Source organism: Perna viridis, chromosome 6, assembly GCF_037379345.1.
Source record: "Perna viridis isolate PV_CMFRI_1.1 ecotype Kerala chromosome 6, ASM3737934v1, whole genome shotgun sequence".
Taxonomy (NCBI): Eukaryota; Metazoa; Mollusca; class Bivalvia; order Mytilida; family Mytilidae; genus Perna; species Perna viridis.
The window spans coordinates 44,890,686-44,904,363 of record NC_142450.1 but is presented as its reverse complement, the minus strand read 5'-3'; the positions used below and the strand labels follow the sequence as shown (position 1 = coordinate 44,904,363).

Below are 13,678 nucleotides of genomic sequence, written 5' to 3'. Positions count from 1 at the left end.
TTGATAAATTCCTTTATTATACTTTTGTTTAAACCTTAGTGAAATTCATGTCTACTGGTATTTAAAAATGGATGACATCGCTTTTAGAGAAATCTGTGAATTATACCCTGTTCTATAGACGTTGATTTTTCTACAGCATAAATAACTTCACAGTTGGAAGTGTCTGTATTTTATGTGTACTGGTACTTAAGTCAATGTGATTTCGTACAATATACAGTTTTCTGCTCTTTCCATATAGATACTTTCAAGTCAATGGGATTTCGTATAATATGCAATGGTGTGCTCTTTCAATATAAATACTTTTAATTCAGTGGGATTTCGTACAATATACAATGCTGTGCTCCTTCAATATAAATACTTTAAACTTAATGGGGTTTCGCACAATATACAATGATGTACTCTTTCAGTATAGATACTTTTAAGTCAGTGGGATTTCGTATAATATGCAATGGTGTGCTCTTTCAATATAGATACTTTTTAGTCAGTGGGATATCGTACAATATACCATGTTGTGCTCTGTCAATATAGATACTTTAAACTCAAAGGGATTTCGTACAATATACAATGTTGTACTCTTTCAGTATAGATACTTTTAAGTCAGTGGGATTTCGTATAATATGCAATGGTGTGCTCTTTCAATATAAATACTTTTAAGTCAAAGGAATTTCGTACAATATACAATGGTGTGCTCTTTCAATGTAGATACTTTTAAGTCAGTGGGATTTCGTACAATGTTGTGCTCTGTCAATATTTGATAATTCACCGTTGGGTATAATGTAATATCAGTATATTTACTCACGGACTGGCCTGTATACCTCGCAAGGAGGAATATAAAGACCCGTAGCCAAATAAGAAGCTGTCTTACTAGATAACGATTAAAGTATTTATGATCTTGTTTTGTCAATACGAACTATGTGTGATATAGGTAATGTCGACAAATATAAAAAGGCAAACATAAGTCCAAGTCTGGAACGTAAACTAGAAAATAACATTACCTTGGTCCAAGATATTTGCAGTCTCTGTATTTGTGTGGAATAAATAAATAAGAAAGGTGATAACTGAAATATCTTTTATTTCCAATATCAACCGCTCGGTATATTGTTACCCTTCCCCAAAGTCTACAGTTTCCATTGCAAGCGTACAGAAATCTATTTTCTTGTTTTGAACGAATCGTTCAGTCTTCTGTACTGCGGCTGAATTACACACTAACAGGGGCTCATAGCATTTCATGGCATGGTAAATCAATCTGCAACAATAAAGTTAAATGTCTTGTAAATTGTAATTTTCAAACCAAGTCCTTTTCATAGCTCTTAAAACCGACTGATATGATACGTGTTCTTTGCTATATTCGTTGTCAGTTATAACACATTTTTGATTAAACCATAATTTTCCTCGGCCGTTCTATTATTGTCGTTCTTTTTATTTGTTTCTCAGTTGGTTAAAACTAAACTTCAGTACTTGTGAATATTCTGCCTCATCAAAAAGAATTTTATAATTCCTTACAAGAAATTCCATGGTAATTCCACCATTTTTGTTGCTGAGTGCCGATTGACAAAATACCGATAATGGCTTTTTTTTTTAATATCTGTGTTGACCAAACAATAATATTAATTACACACGAACTTGAAAATAAAGTTGAGTTGAATATTTTGTTATGTATGTGACACAGAGTATAACTACTGTGTACCGTCACATTTTTGCGACTGTTTTATTATTTTCAATATGTTAGTAGTAAGACATGTATCAGTCGTGGATATTTCCTACGGAGAACATTAAAAATGATTGATTGCAGAAACCGTGAAAAAGGACGGAGCGAAACTTTTCCTGTTTTATTCAGATGAACCTGAAATGAGATTAATACTGAATCCTTCCAATCAAAATTTTGACCTCACAGAGTACCATATACGATTCAGTTATTTTAAACAAAAAACTCATTCAATAATATTTTCATTTATCGATGAAAATGATATTTTTTTTCCATTTACCAATAAACGATTGTATGCTAATCAATTTCAATTCAACAAACCGAAATAAAAAATATGTAAATATTGGTCCTTATTACCTAGTTTGTACATACCTTACTAGTTAACTGATATAATTGATAAACATGTGAAAAATTCTCAAGAAGATTTATATAAAATGTTGTAAATAATATCCTTTATTAAGACTCAATTATATCGAAAGCAAGTTCGGGTTACTATGTTTTTGTTTTACATTGACATTCCTAAGTATGTTCATTCAATGTCATCTTTCATAAAAACTAGGATAATCTATCTGCTGCAAATATTAGGTATGATCTACCTTAATATCACTTTAGAAATATTCTGAGAAAATTATAAGGTTTTTTGTCTTCAATTTAATCTGTGTTGAGTCGTTCACATTCGTCAGACTTACATACAGGATGTTATGTTTTAATCTGTGCAGAATGGCAGTTGTTCTCACAGCACCGGTCTCATTCGTCGGACTTACATGAAGTATGTTTTAATTAACTTACTTACAAAGTCAAGCCATGGAAAATAGAATGACTCAATTATAATACGTCACTTTAATACTATTGCTAAGACCAAGTAATTTTGAAGAATATTAATCATGTCTGAAACTAGTAGAATGAATAAATTCAGCAAGCATCCAAACAGCAGTATCCTGTGAAGAAATGAACATGAGGAAAACGCTTAAAATTTAAGAAAAAAATTGTAACGTAAAAAAAATACTAAAAATATGATTGGGAAATGAGATTAAAAATAGATATTTAATACTGAGGGTGTGGATTTCAACGCTGAGAAGTGGGGAAATTCATTTTCAAAAACTGAGATAAAGAATATGTGTTTATGAATACATGAAACAACCACAGAACGGCTTATTTTCAATTAAAAATTATGTAAACATTTTGGAAGCATTTGCAACGGTTTTGAAATGCATTCTATATGTAATTATAAGCTATCGATGAATTAATCATTACTTGATATTATTTTTACCGGTGACAAACGATGTACAGTCACTCCTAACAATCCTCTGAAGTGCAGTGAAAGAGTAATCAAGGGAACCAAGGTTATAGCGGTAATCAAAAGAATGTAATCCAGGGACAAAGACCAGACATGGAAAACAGACATACACAACAAAGAACATAAAGTTACTAAAATCATACATACAAAGTAACAAAAGTAAATGAGCAACTCGGACTCCACTAAAAACTGGGAGCATGGACCAGGTGCACCGGTAGGGTAAGCGTCCTCTGCTTTTCTAGAAACACCCGCCGAGTTGCTCATAAAAAGTCAAGTCCGGGGTAGACAAACGAGGGAAGCAAAACTATGAGTCTCTTTCTCTTTATTCCTGATGGGCAAATGATAGTGTAGTTTTTTGAGTCATCAATGCATTTAGCTGTATTCAATAAATCTTTTTTTTTCAAATCATTATCGTCAAAACGTTGATGGGTTAGGCTTGGAGTAGTTGAATACTATGTTTAGACAGACTAAGATACGAAACTATTATCATAATAACTGATTTTATAGTGAGGGTAAAGTACACTTAAATATAAGCACCATAGTAACGTACCAAACTGTACGGTTTTGACAATTAAAAAAAACTCAGAGCTCCACTAAAAACGATTCCAAATCATCTTCCAATATACCGAAGATGATGTTTTCAAATGCTAGAATTTTTTTTTATCGACAACATATTTGTCCAGTAAGGTGGACACGTTTTTCAACAAACGGTCGGCATTCCAATTGGAAAAAATTGTGCTCCTCTACTCGCTGACCTATTCTTTTGCTCTCTGGAGGTTAACTTTAAAGATGGTGTGATCCAAAGAAAGGCATAACGTCTAGCAAGATCCTTTGATCTCAGTTTCCGCTATATTGATAACATACTGTCCCTGGGTTGCAATCTTTTTGTTCCCGCTAGAATCTTTATTTCCTTGATGACTTTTACAACAGAACTTTTTCGGCGATCATTTTAATTACATTTCTCAACAAATTTGTTGAAGGAGCACTACAGACTGTACTATATCTACATGATAACTTGCTGTCTTTAAGAATAGAGAGGGTACAAACTTACAATGAAAATTAACGACAAATGAAATGACTGCGTCCCTCCTATTTAATTTATCTAACATTTGTATATGCGAATTCACATCAGCCTTTTCACAGTTTTTTAGATTATTCTTACAATTATTCAGAAGTTCCCTTCAAAAACTTTATTCATTTTATTCATGTCTTTCCGTACTACAACTCTCATACAATTATTTTTCATTCTGACTTCCGAGATCTAAACCTAAAAATAATTTTTAAAAACTGTGAATAAGTTCGGTGAATTAGAGTATAGTCTCATTCTAATTTTATCCTCTTGGACGAAATTAGCCCATTCTATTCCCCCCACCCATGGTTTTTGTGTCGTGTTTATGGAAACTTAAGTTCATAGATGAATGAAGTAATCGTTACAAAACATGTAAATGCTATGAACCTATATGTAAGCATAAAATATCAATGACATTTGCATTTTACACCTCCATGTTTTCATCCATAATATTTTTTTTAATTTACAAAGGGGGCTCTGTTGTAAGGAAAGTTCATCTAACAATAAAGTTAAAAAAATATATGAAATAAAATGGTGACTTCTTTAAACACAAAATAGAGCTACCGTTTATGATTTTTAACATAAATACATGTAGTAATGTGGTAAATGGAAGATTATTTCACTGAACTTATGTAAATAGATATATATGTTATGTCATTTGATAGTTTCATAAGCACAAAATTATAACAACATAGTACTATATTAGTTTTGGAAATAATTGTTTAATGTTATCCAGAATATTTTACTAAATATATTTATATGTTTTAACAATTTTTATAATGTATGTAATATACACATCAAATTATTCTAATCATGTCCACTTACCTGCAAATATCCTGTGCAATTTTATTGTTTATTTCCATGACCGCTGCTTCCCTTTTGGTGGTGGTAGCTCTATATAAAGCTGCAATGGTTTTGAAGTTGGGAGGATCTGCACACATGTTCTCTTGAATACAATCCTCCTCGTTAATACTCTCCGACTTTACTGCAATTCAATTTATAAAACTCATATATTTATATGTATATATCGTCTCAGAATGTCACGACTCTTTTTGATACACTGCTCCATCGGATCAAATTGATACAGGGAAGATAATATAAACTTACAGAAGGGTCTGAACTTTTTTTCAATTAATTACAAACTGTATAAGTTGATTAACAAATAGTCTATATGCTCGAGTAAGTGAATGTGACAATCTTTGTCGTAGAGTTTTGAAATGCGTGCCTTGATAAGAGGCCTAAAATGTTTCTGCAGTGTTTTTTGATTTCAAGGTCTTTTAGGTAGATACGGTTATGTTTACCTAATCTAAGTTTTTTCTTAATGTGTTTAAGTTCTTAACCGTATTATGAAGACATCATGAAAAACGATATTTAGTGAAAATGTTAATTGTCAAAACATTTAATGCACATATCATTTAAATGCGCTTATCACATTGCATACTCGACTTTAAATATTAAGTTTATTGAGATGAACTTGACACATCATCGAGACATTTGCAAATGCACCAAATGCATCGACTGCTTAGAGTTGCCTTTTTCTTATGTATAGCTAAAATCTAAATAGAAATAAGATAGGAGAATTACATGGAATGTAAATGAAAGACTTAAATTTTGGACATGAAGCGCTAGCGCACTTCAATATAAATGTACTGTAGTCGACGTTTTAACATACTAAAAAAAAATTAACATTCATTATTAAAAAACAAACGTAATCAATTTTTAGTTGTTGACTGACGTCTTCATCAGTCTGGATGAGGATTTCAACTTCATATACTTTACAACAAAAAGGAAAAATCATATTCAGATAATGTGTTAAACTGTCAATTAAAGATGGCTACCATATACATCATAAGTTCGGGATGCAATAAGAAGCATAATAGTAAAAATACAAAAATGTCAGACGTTTCACAACAATTAAAATGAAATTAAAGGTAATCTTTTTAAAGCTTAAACTACATAATATTGCAATCAAACATGACAATAAGGCCCAATTGAGAATAGTTATGATGACAAAATGACACACTCATCCAAATTACATGATGATATAGCTACAATCTAATACCTTAAAGTTATTTTCTCCAAATTTTTTTCAAGGACATATGACTTATTGCGTTTCCATATGCTAACCCAACTATAGTCATTATATTGTCTTGCATACTTCTTGTTACAAGCATCCTGTATAGAATATGAACTTAGAATAATATATAACAGATATAATAGTTAAAAAGATTTATCGTTTTGATGGATCCCACTTGTTTTCACGGTATCAAGACAGCCTATTAGGTTCAATTAATTGGTTCCAGGGGCCTAATGGCTGTCTCGTTTTTCTATTTTTCTAACCCTATTGATGTAAAAATAATCACAGACAAGAAAAATAATATGTAATTTTCGTTGGTAGTTATTGAGTTTGTTTCACTCATATGAATGGGCAAGATGGATGGATCGTGTTGTCACATTCTACGTAAGCAAATATGAAGAATAGGAACTTCTGTTGTTTTTTTTACATCTCTACGCGGTTTCTTCTTAATGTTCAAGGTAGTTCTGTTTGATAAATTGGTCCCAGTTGAGAGGTTAGTATTTCTTAACAAGTTTACAGCATGGGTTGTTTGAAACGTGATTGGGTGAAGGGTTAGGCTATTTCTCTCTGGATCTACTGACGCCTAGTTAATCATTGAAAATTTACTTGGTGTGCGCAACCAATGCCATTAATCTTGCTTAATCATTCTGCAAGAAAATGCACTTTTAATCAGTACAGCTGCTAGTTTTTATCCAATAATTTCTGTAAATTTTGACAACATACAAGAGAAGTGAATTATATTTAATTTTATATGTATAGAAATTGCATGTACCTAGAAGTAAGTTAGTGATATATAAGTAAGGTATTGTTCTTTGATTAAGGAAATAATTCTTGATTAGAAGATTACAATGGTTAATAGAGTTCAACTGATGTATGATTTAAGCTTTTAATAACATATCTGTTACTAAATGCCATGAATACAATTATGTCAAGTATATTTTTTCAGCAATGTATCTATTACACGAGGAATATATTCAAAAATGACAATAGGCACATTCAAAAACATTTATCCATATTGTTTGATTTGTTTAAATGACAAAAAAGTTCTAGTGATTATCAAAAAATGCATTTTTCATATTGTACACCAGTGTTTTCCCAATTTCCTATAGACAGAAAAATATGACAATGGTACAAAGGTACAATGTTTAAAATGTCTAAAGACAATATATCTTTCATTTCTAACTTGGTAATAGGTTTCGCTTTGCTCATTTCGTACAAAAATCGTTCCAAAATAAGTTCTTAACTCAATGTGATATTCCCCCCCCCAAACTTTTCCTTTTGAATGCAGACTCTATCACCACAATTTTTTTCGAAGTTCATATAATAAATGCTACCAGATGCCAACCTGATTGCGGTAATACTTCTTTACCCAAGTCAGTTTCAGGTATACGTTAAAAGAGTCTTAATGAACCATCATTAACTCTCCCTGTGATATGTCTCCTGTAAGTGTGTTACGTTTATTCCCAAACTGTTCTCCTATCCCAAATGAAGTTTTAAAATAATGTATTTAAATTATTCAATTGTAACTTTGATAATTAATGCAGTAAATATATGAACAAGCTTTGGTAATGCTAGAGCCTTGATCACTGTCATTCCTCCTATCAATAAACTCAAATGTCTGTGTTGCCAGCTTTTTAAAAACCGCTGAAACTTCTTTTACTTTATTCATTTATTTACTTATTTTTATTTATTTATTTATTTTTATTTATTTATTTATTTTTATTTTTTGGCACATTTAATATCTGTCATGTAATAAAGATCTTCTTTTGACTGGCATAGTTTTAACTGAGAACAATATATAATATCTGAAGATTTCGCATTTCTAATCCAAATAGCTCTGGTCTTTGATAGGTTAAATTTGAGTCCGAAAAGAAGGAAAAAAAGAATCAAAGAAAGAAAAAGTTTCGATTAATGATTCTTTACTACCTTCCAAAGTAAGAAATGTATCAGATTGCATATTGGCTTAAGAGTGATTCTTTATCATTAATATTGATTCCATGATGTTTGGAATTTAACTTCAGGTTGATAGATAATAATTATTCTCCAATAATAAAAAGATAAGGAGACAAAAATCTCCCTATATTTATCATTTCTCTATATTGACGACATTTGATAAATGCCTATTGATAATCGCACAAATTTTAGCATGAAGGTAAAAGTCTTAAACCATCTGTTGACTGGAGGGCTAAAGTTGAAACTCTCTGACGCTTTTTTTTTTAAATGCCAACTTATTAAATCAAAAGCCTTTTAACTGAACTGATATAAGCAAACCTTTTTTATCCAGAATTTGTTCATAAGGCATTACGTCATATAACAATTTTTTTTTCTCCCCTATAAATTTACTTTAAATAAATCCTTTTTGAGTATCGCTTATGATGGAAGATAAAACCTTTTTAAATCTTTTAGGTATAGCTCTTAATTGAGGCTACATTTATATCTGTTTTTTAAAAACTTATAGGTGTCAAGTTACTGATAAGTATCCTTTTTTGTCTTCATAACATATCGTTAGTACATAAGAAATAGTTAAATGTCCAAATGAAATGTTAATTGTCTTAAGTTTTCTTTTCATTTTTTAAACTTTGGTAACATTTATGCATGAATGGTGTTTTTTTTTCACTCTTTTATTTTCTTTTTAGCTGACGTTTAGAGGTGAGATTTTGTCACAACTTGACAAATGTGTTTAGCATGATGATATCTATCTGTATACAAATTTTTGCAATAATCCATTAACTTATTAAGAAGTTATTGCACTTTTCCGTATTTGTTTGCAATTTTTGTTGTTATAATAAAAATCTTCTCCTATGAAACTACTTGACCGAACCAAACACAACTTGGCATGATTATTCTTTAGGATATCATGCACAAAATGTTTGTTTTTTTTTTCTAGTAAAAACATGGCTGTCGATACTAAAAATAGAACATATGGGTCAAACAGTAGATTTTCGCAAATATATCGAAAACTATAAGGTCTAGCCCGATTCCGACGGAGGCAAAAAATGTTCAGAATTTCTGTGAAAATTTGTGAAACGTTTTTAGCGTTACTGCCTTTTTTTCTATGTTAGTTTATTTCACTATTTAATGTAATCACTGGACTGAATTCAATGAAATTGATATGATTTGATATGAATATACCTTAGATATGAGTGTTAGGAATTTTTCTCTAAGAAAACACACAGTCACATTTATAAAAAAATAGAATGTTGCTTATCAAGCAAGACGATTGATTCAGGCTCTTTAGAGCCTCTTGTTGTGTTACGCATTTATACTTTTCATAATTTATTTCTTAAAATATCCAATTTTTGTGTAATTTCATTACCTCTCTTCCAATTGACACCTGTCAAACTGATTTGATATACTATGGATTTTGTTTGTTTGTTGTTTGTTGGGGTTTAACGTCCGAGCCGCAATATTTCAGCTATATTCAGACGATGAACATGAAATTGATGATAAAATGAACATGAAATGATGAAACGAAAAAGGGATGGGACACAAGGACAATGGGGTCAACAATTTTTGATTGCCACTTGAAATAGGGAGAGGTAGGTAGGGTCGTGCAATTTAGCCTCCTGTGGCGGAGCCATATGATTCCTACTCCGGGAGAATACCACAGTAGGGTTCTTTAACGTGCGAGGAACGTGGCATCTTTCCCAACACGGTACACCACTATGGTTTGCGGTCAGGTTTTCCGTATTATAGCCTGACAACCCCAGCATGTAACACGCCAGGGGTACCCCATTCAACCACCTGGGGCACACATCCCAGTTGCTCTGTGGGCAGAGCACCCTGGCCCTCGGCTAGGGTTCTGAGCACTGTTTAGTCGCCTTTTACGACAAGCTTAGCGCTGCTACAGGCCTATTCTTTTTACACCCGGACCAGCACGGGGTGATATACTATGGTACTACTTATCGGTACAGAGTTTAGATTTATATTTCGACAGCTTTGGTTCTGAGTGCTACATTCTTTATTTGATTTGGTTCTAACATTGATGATGAGAGGTTATTCTTAAAGCATGTGTACTTCATACTGAAATTTGATAAATATATAAACTATTTTTTATGAGAAAATAAATGGTTATTTTAGTGTATCATCTTCTGCAGCAAGCAAACACCTAAACAATGGAATGTAAGCATAGAATACCCCGAGAATAGTCTTAAATCTTTGAACCATCTGTTATTTTGAAGAATTAAACAATAACTTTTTTTTCAAATTCATTTCAAACTGAACATCATTTTTCACATCGTTATGTCTTATTAAGAAGGAACGATACGCCTAAAAGTATACAGATATCGTACTTGTTGTCATGAACGAGTCTTTCAAAATTATTGACTGCCGCTGAATCACATTCTGACAGATGCTTGTTACATGTCATGACAAAGTCAATCAAACTGTAAACATTCAAACTACTTTTTTTTTAACTTAATAACACATGGAATTGATTAATGTGATACGCGTAAGATGGGATTTTTAGCTCAGACTAACCTGGTATATCCTTTAAATGTTGTATGTATATAATAAAGTACATGTTTTATGGCTTCAGACATTAAATCGCATATGTGGAAGGAGAAACTTTCCCGTATAAATTCCGGAAAAAAGCAATAGATTTTATAAAAAGCTAACATATTCACTTAACTTTATCAACAAAAGTTTTATTACGTTTTCATAAATGATCCTATGATTGTCTGCAAAATACAAAGCAACATCAACTTATATATATAATATTCGAATTTGTATCATATGAAAATAACTTATGGTATTGTACTGATTTCCGTTAATTTTACCTTATTACTAATTTGATATTGATAAACAATCTTCGAATATAAAATCAAACTGAGTTTTTGTCTTCAGTTACTAATTGATTCAAAACTTCATCAGCAACACTTACCCACAGTCGTCTTCATCATTAAGCAAGCGTCGTCTGTTCATTTTATCATCCATTTCATGTTCATTGTCTGAATATAGCTGAAATATTGCTGCTCGGACGTTAAACCCCAACAAACATTAAGCAAGGGTGCATCATCATCTCTAGTTCCTCCAGACAATCTTTGTATTCAGTGTGGGACTTCGGCTCAATGAGGCAGCTAATTCGACTAATGACGTCCTAATGGTAAAGAAATCATAAAAAATAAATGAAACTTATTTCTTTTTCTTTTGTATAAATATCTGCAGCATCGTAATATTTTTTGTGTTGTTTTATTTCATCGGACTAAGTATCAGACAGAAAGAGCTTACTGGTTTAAAAAACAAAAAACAGATCTCATCAGTAATACAACGTTTCCTTTAACGCAGAATAACACTGAATATTATAAAACCAGCTTTAAATGCGCGCAATTATATCTATTAAAGCATATGCATAATATGAACACACATATTTATTCTCCGGAAATAGCACAAGAGAAAACTATTAAACGTGAGTTAGAATAAACAATAATTCCTTTACAAATACCTTTTTATCTTATGTAAAATAAACTGCATAGAAAAACAAAATTGATATTGTAAATGCACAAACAGAACGAACACACTTGACAATATCATACATCATTTTATGTAAATCGCAATCAGACTTTCAAGTTATAGTAATAATGTAAATAAAATACTGTTTTTTCCCGACGCAGTCGATGTAGTTTCGCTTTTTACCCTTTGACCTTAATGATGCATTTCGATGGAAACGCAATTCTGTTTCCCGATTGGCCTAATACTGATAACAAATAACAAAATATTATCGAAACTTTGTAATTGCGTACCATGTGTTATTTTCTTGAAAGAAATGTAGGAAACTTAGAAATAAAAAAGAAGAAATTTTTACTGCGTCGGCTATCTTTTTTTAAAGATAGTACTTGTTAATCATGTAAAAAGACGTAGTGTTTATATTTAGCATATTCCTAATTATCAATAAGAGTAATACAAACTTTTTAAGTTCTTTTATAGGTCCCTTTTGAGTTGATTTTAAAATTGATCAATGAAGACAAGCCCATCAAACTCTTTAAAATTGATGACGTCACAAACATTTAAGAACTCTCAGACTTTAGTAGTTTTTCAAGTTTTGTGGAACTGGGCCCAGATCTTGAATCGTTGAAATATAACTGGCACTATATGAATAAACATTTATTGACTTTATAACCGTACAAATTGTTTAACGATTAAAGATATGTGTATCATTGACTTAACATTTAATTACACGTATAAAAGCAATAATGAAGACATGTAATTACCGTTGCCTGAGTACGTTTTTCACAGAAATGACCCGGGATGGTCGGATTCAATATTTCATGGCAATAATAATTTAATTATCACCATGATGCATGAGCATAAGGCAAACGACACGACGAACTTTGCGTTATCTAAATGAAATTTTGGCCTACAGGAAAATTAGACAAAACTCTACAACAAGAGGCGGTGACTTATTCGGTGTTAATAATTTTCATGAGAGTTGTGGATAAATTTGATCCACTTCTTTACATATCAAATAACTGTCATGTAAATCAACTTTAAAATGACGTATTTAGCGGATATGCTATCAACTAACATCCGGTTTTATTCTTGCATTAGTTTTATATACGCACTGGAGATGATTTGATATTTAAAGAAATTAAAATAATATTATCTTCAATTGCTGTCCTCGCAATGAAAGATTGTTATTAAAGGTTCGTTGATATAGAAAATATGTTTTGATTACTTAGTTATAGATGATGCAAGAAGTAATTAAAACTAAATGCAAAATTTATTTCAATGAATGTGTGACAACTGTTCTATGGTTAAGACATCAATTTCTTTTCTTAGAAGAGGTAAGAATACCGAGGGTGGAAACAAGGGGAGTAGTTGTACAATACAACACCGGGATGGTGTGATGGTACAGAAGGCTGTTTTTGTCTAAATATCCAAAAGTTCAACAAATGCGCTTCTATTTTTTCTACATACAATTCTCACAAAATAAGCCATTTAAACACAATTTGGCTAAATTTTCTAATTATGCTTCATTTAAATCTACAACTTTAGTGCAACACAAGCATTAACATCAATGAAATTTTGTTTTTAGCGAAGGCACAAATTAAATTAATGAGTAATGAAATTTTCAAATTTATTTGAAACAATTTAGTTTTTTGAGGCTGATTTTGATATTTTCTTAACATACTCCTTTACTAGTGATATACGATCACCGACTAAACTTTTTGCTGTGACGTTATACACAAATTGTTTTGAAGAAATGTCACTACGAATAAAAAGAAATCATGCTTTAAATAATTTTGATATACGAATTCGGCTCGAACCGACCAATATGCTCGGTACAGCCGCGTTTCCTGGCCTCATCAGTATATCAGTGTTATGTCAAGTCAGTACACTATAACTGTCTGTTGCAAGAATTATTTTATCATTTTAAGCAATGTTAGTGTCAATTAAAATGTCCATATTGAGCACATATTCTTTCATAACAAATTCTTTTTGGCTTTTATTTTCTTGATCTTATAATTAGTCCTGTAACAATTTTGAAAACTTTTGAATCTTGTAATGGATAAATAATGTTACAAAAAGTAA

At 31.3% G+C, this 13,678-nt stretch overlaps 1 long non-coding RNA gene across 1 annotated transcript; it reads right to left on the bottom strand.

Annotated features, from left to right (window-relative positions):
* Positions 1 to 1,092: 1,092 nt before the first annotated feature.
* On the bottom strand, positions 1,093 to 5,132 carry LOC148615210 (uncharacterized). The gene is made up of 2 exons (XR_015923218.1): positions 4,897 to 5,132; positions 1,093 to 1,246 (listed from the first exon to the last, which is right to left on the bottom strand). It is a non-coding gene; the product is annotated as an uncharacterized LOC148615210 (long non-coding RNA).
* Between the last annotated feature and the right edge of the window lie 8,546 nt (positions 5,133 to 13,678).